Source organism: Musca autumnalis, unplaced genomic scaffold, assembly GCF_047663935.1.
Source record: "Musca autumnalis isolate F117 unplaced genomic scaffold, ASM4766393v1 scaffold_4, whole genome shotgun sequence".
NCBI lineage: Eukaryota > Metazoa > Arthropoda > Insecta > Diptera > Muscidae > Musca > Musca autumnalis.
The window spans coordinates 93730341-93735580 of record NW_027411977.1 but is presented as its reverse complement, the minus strand read 5'-3'; the positions used below and the strand labels follow the sequence as shown (position 1 = coordinate 93735580).

Genomic DNA, 5240 nt, shown 5'->3' with positions numbered 1-5240 from the left:
TCCGAAAAAACTGTGTTTTTGTATGTTCTGTAACGAATATGCAAAAAACAAAATATGGGCTTTTTCTGAACAAAAACAGGGTAAATGCACAAAACGACCACGAAAACTCGGCAAAATCGATTAGTTGCCAATGAGAGCCATACCTAAAATTTTCTGGCCGACATTTTTGCAGAACATTTCGAAGCTGAAAAACGTCATCTTGTGGTACTTTGACTTGTGGTACTGATATGACTTGATGTAACACCTTCTTATTCCACCATGATATGGACATACTTTTTACTTGCGAAGTTATCAAACAGGCATTATTTTTCTTCGAAATTCTCAGTTTGACCCCAATTTAAAACGAGATATTTTTGAAAAATATCATTTATACCAAGGCACAACAATACAGGTAGAACGAGAAAAACAGCTGATTATCACATTAGTTGTCAAAATGCATTATTGTGAATAAAATCACATACAGAAGGTAAACAAGCAATTCACAGTAATCCGTTATTGTGAACAATTTTGACGTTTCCCAGCAAAAAATTGGAAGTTGTGCAATTGGAGTTATGATTTCACAACATCTTTCGATGTAGTCCAACAGAGTTATGAAAAATGCACTCCGATTGGTACATTTTATAAGCAGTTGCTTTAGAGATCCCGTCGCTGCCGACATAATTTCTTCAAAAGAGAAACGAGTGGGAAAATCTTTCGAAGAATTTGTTATAAAATAAAAAAAAAAATACAAACTAAAGTTGCGAAAATTTTTGTGGTAATTTACGAGACGGAAATTTTTAATGGAGTGGACTTGGAGTCGAAAACTGAACTAGTGAAGGGAAGGCAACATAAAAAAAAACCTTTAGAATGAGGAAGCAAAATCAGTTGCGCTTGGATTAAATGGAGAGCGGAGGAAGTACACTCAATTGTGACTGAATTTAATGGAAACTTTTTTTAGTTTGTGTTTATATAATAAAGTTCTTTGCATGGTATAAGTAAAGAGGTAGATTTAAATGAAAAAAATCTATAGAACCCTTGTTTTTCTTGAATTCCTAAAACTTCAAAATAAAAGCAACAAGTGGGTTTGTTTACAATGCATTTTTTGAGCATTTTATAAAAAATGCGAAAAATGAATGAAGAGTTAAGATTTCTCCACATAATCGAGTTGTGAATATGATAAACTGATTGTTTCAATGCAAATCTCACCAATTTCTTCCATACAAATTGTCTAAAAACAATTTTAAAAATTATTGAATTCGATTGTTTTTAAAATTGTTTGGCATATTATTCAAACACCACACACACATACACATTTTGTTTATATTGTTTTGAAGTTTTAGGCATACTCGAATGAAAAAAATTAAATTGACATGAAGCTTTGGCTAACCTTTCTTATTAAACCATGGTTCTTTGTGTTCTTGTTTTACACAAATAATAAATGCATTTTATTTATTTTTGAAAATTTCGCAATGACTTGCATTTTAATTGCATCTTTAGACTGATTAAAAATGCAATCCGAAGAGTGTCTTTAAATTCAATCCAAAACACTACATCAAAAGCTGTGATTTGGATCGAAAATGGAGTGCATCCTAGCTGTGTGCTGTGGAAGCAAAATGGAGTGCATCCTAGCTGCGCGCTCTCTTGTAAAATTCATAAGTGAATTCATAGGAAAAGATATACTCCAACGGCAAATGTACTGTACACTTGTCGTGATTCAACTGCATCCGCGGATGCAAATAATACCACACATATTAACAAATATTGTACCGCCTCTATAAGCGATGTTTTAGTGTGCGGCATGTCGTTCGGACTTGGAGGAGGTTACATGTCAATGATATGAAGAAGCCTTTATGGCAAAGAGTTTTTGTTTCTGATGAATAAATTTGTTGTTCAAAAAATATATATCCCTAATATACATCGAACATAGAAATAAATATATAAAATGTCGTATGGAATTTGACACTAATGGCCCCGAAACATACGGTCCGTTGAAATTGAAAATCGAGTTTTCATTCATGTTTTTCAAAATATTCAATCAAATGTGAAAAATTATTTGTTCTTTAAATTCCAATAATTTATAGACATTTCCACAGTTTAGCCCACCAGTATTCTGTAACTCATTTTTTGAGCTACCGACAAAAATCGGTAAATTTAAAATGCTTACAATTTCGGTAATTAACGAAATTTTTCGGTGCATTAACAACCAAAATAAAGTTGTCGCTAATTCCTACCGATGGCAACAATGCTGTCAACTTTTATTGATATTTTTCATTCATAATTTTGCGTTTTAATTTTATCGATTTTTGTCGGTAACTCAAAAAATGAGTTACAGAATTCGACTACTGATTGTTATTGGTCTGTTCCTTTACTTTTTAAAATGGTAAAGGTGGCAGAAAATGGTAAAAGTGGTAAACTGCTCTCATGTAAAGTATGCTATTAAAAGTCATGGTACAATCATTACAAGGTAGGACACAGCAAACATATGATTACAATTTTTTCCTGAGGTCCTCCTATTGTGTCAAAACAGTTTTGACAAAGTTGACAAAATAAATTAATTGAAAATCAAATTGTTTATGTATATACAAAATAAAAGAAAATCAAAATAAATATGCATAAATAAAAACAGCAAGAATTATGGATTATTATTATGGATGGGTGCTGTCTGCCATTAAGCAATAGGACCAGATGAGTGGACTATGCCGTGTGTATTGTAATCGCAGCTTGCCGATGTCCAACTTCCGTACCTTTGCTGTAACTAGGTGATAATCGTACATCGAATGAATGAATGCCTTCCATATATTTGATTTCTTTTTTTTTGATGTGGAGACAGCCAGGTAGCCTTATAAAAGTCAAGATACTTGACTCTGCTGTTGCTAACTACCATGTATTTTTTCGCGGCGAAGACAATCACCTCGCTTCAAGATTGATCAGTTTAGCTTTTATTCGAATTGTAGCAAGTCTTTCATACGTGGCGCCAGAATAACTAGAAATCAGTAACTTATACTTCATATCATGGCAGCTATATACAGTGCGTCCCCTTTAGGTGTGGTTGTGACCCCTTTCCCTGTCCATCATATTTCGTGTATGACTGTAATAACGTTTTCGTACGTTGGCAGGAGTCAAGTAGAAATAGGGTTAAGTTCGGCTGCGCCGTACGTATTATACCATCCACCATATCGGGAGGTACTGTTCTATTGGAGCTATATCAAAACGTGGGCTGATATATAGCCCATTTTAAATACCAAACATCCTTAGAATAATAAAAGATGATAAAGATCTTTCTTAAATATAGCGTTTTATTTCATATAAGCATTTTAATAAAGGGAAATCAGTAGTGGTTTGCATTTTAACAGCCTCAAATGCCCTTGTCATTCATATGATGCTCTCCCGAGTGGGTGCATGTTTTGCTCTCAAGGCAGTTAATGTACGAATGGTATTGGCACCGCAGTTTTGCGCTAAAGTACGAGGAATTATGTCCAAAGCTTCGGCGACAGGAGGTGCTAGTCAAAAGTTCTTACAAAGCCATTTGGGACCACCATCAGGAACGAAATTGGTAGCCTTGGGATCCTTGCATTTGTTTGGGAAGTTCTCATTACCAATTTTCTTGATTTCAAAGAGACCAGCTCCAGACCGACATCCTCTGCAGAGATTTCTGGTGGCACGCAGGCACGGGCAATGCGCAAATTACCACTTTTACCCAAATGTCTAATGGGAGTAATACAAATATTATTTTAGAAAAAATTAAAACAAATAAAAACTGACAAGATTTCAAATGAAGAAAACTTGTTGCATTTGTTATTATAATATTTGAAGTTATAAGCAAACCAGCTCCAGAGTTGTTTTTTTGAAATTTTGTGAACCTGCCCAACCTTCTAATAATTGAACCATGATTAAAAGTAAGGGAACACTTTACAGGTTAAAAATGGTAAGAAATGGTAACCTCAGGCACGTAAAGGAACAGAGCATATGTTTGTTGTCAAAAACATTATTGTGATTTGAAATACAAAGAAACTCAAATCACAATAATATAAAATCTATTATGTTTGTTGTCAAAAGTTGTTAACAGAACTCTGAGTGGCCGACCTTCTATAGGCCTTGGACATTTCCTTAGTCCCAATTTACATTGGGCGAGTTTACTTGCGGCAATTGTCATTTTGTAGGAGAGAGAGGTGAGGCATATGGTAACCCTTTGCCTCTCAGCACCCTCTTTCAACTACAAACTGACAATTGCCGCAAGTAAACTCGCCTAATGTAAATTGGGACTTATTTTGTTTACATGTACGTTGACACTAATGTATACAAACAAAAACAAATTTCTATGGCGTTGTTGTTGAGTTGTATTTGTTGTAGTATTTACTTTACCTGGTTTGTTCTACCATGGTCCGAAGGTGTCAGATAAGGCTGGGTTTTTGGAAATTCGAACTAGAAGAATACGAATAGTCCTAAAAGGTACTAAATATGTTACCATTTGTATTTGGCGAACCGGTAGAGTTAGAATTCTGAAATTCGGAATGAGAGTCACTGATGGAATATAGGATAAACATTCCGAACGGTTTTCAAACATTCGAACTACAAGTGTACGAAAAGTACTAAAATGTACTAAATTTGGTACCATTTGGTATTATCTGAACGGATGGAACTAGAAGCTTGACATTTGGAATGAGAATCAAGGTTGAGAAGTTGGGTTGATATAAGGAGATGGTTTTGGAAATGTGTACTCATTTGTACGAATGGTACTAAATTAGGTACAATTTCGATTTGGGCTACCTAAGATTTGGAATTATGATCACTGTAGGAACGTAGGATTGAGATATGGAGGTAGTTTTGGAAATTCGTACTTATGTGTACGAAAAGTACTAAATGGTTATAAATTTGGTACAATAGGGATTTGGGTGATCGGATAGAGCTGGAATCCTGAAATTTGGAATTGAGATTACAGTTGGAGTGTAGGATTGGGTAGTTTTGGAAATTCGTACTTATGGGTACGAAAAGTACTAAATGGTGCAAAATTTTGTACGATGGGGATTTGGGTGAACTGATAGAGCCGGGATCCTGAATTCGAAATTGCGTATACTGTTGAATTGTAGGATTGAGAAAGTTTTGGAAATTCGTACTTATGTTTACAAACAGTACTAAATTTAGTACAATTTGGATTTGGGTGAAAGGATAGAGCTTGATTCCCTAAATTTGGACTGAGAGTCACTGATGAAAAGGAAAAAAGATGTACCAAATGGTTTTTGGAAACTATGAGTGTACGAAAA

General features: G+C 34.6%; 1 long non-coding RNA gene across 1 annotated transcript; it reads right to left on the bottom strand.

Moving 5' to 3' along the window:
• Positions 1 to 3255: 3255 nt before the first annotated feature.
• Positions 3256 to 3834, bottom strand: LOC141403365 (uncharacterized). The gene is made up of 2 exons (XR_012412781.1): positions 3742 to 3834; positions 3256 to 3684 (listed from the first exon to the last, which is right to left on the bottom strand). It is a non-coding gene; the product is annotated as an uncharacterized lncRNA (long non-coding RNA).
• Positions 3835 to 5240: the final 1406 nt, after the last annotated feature.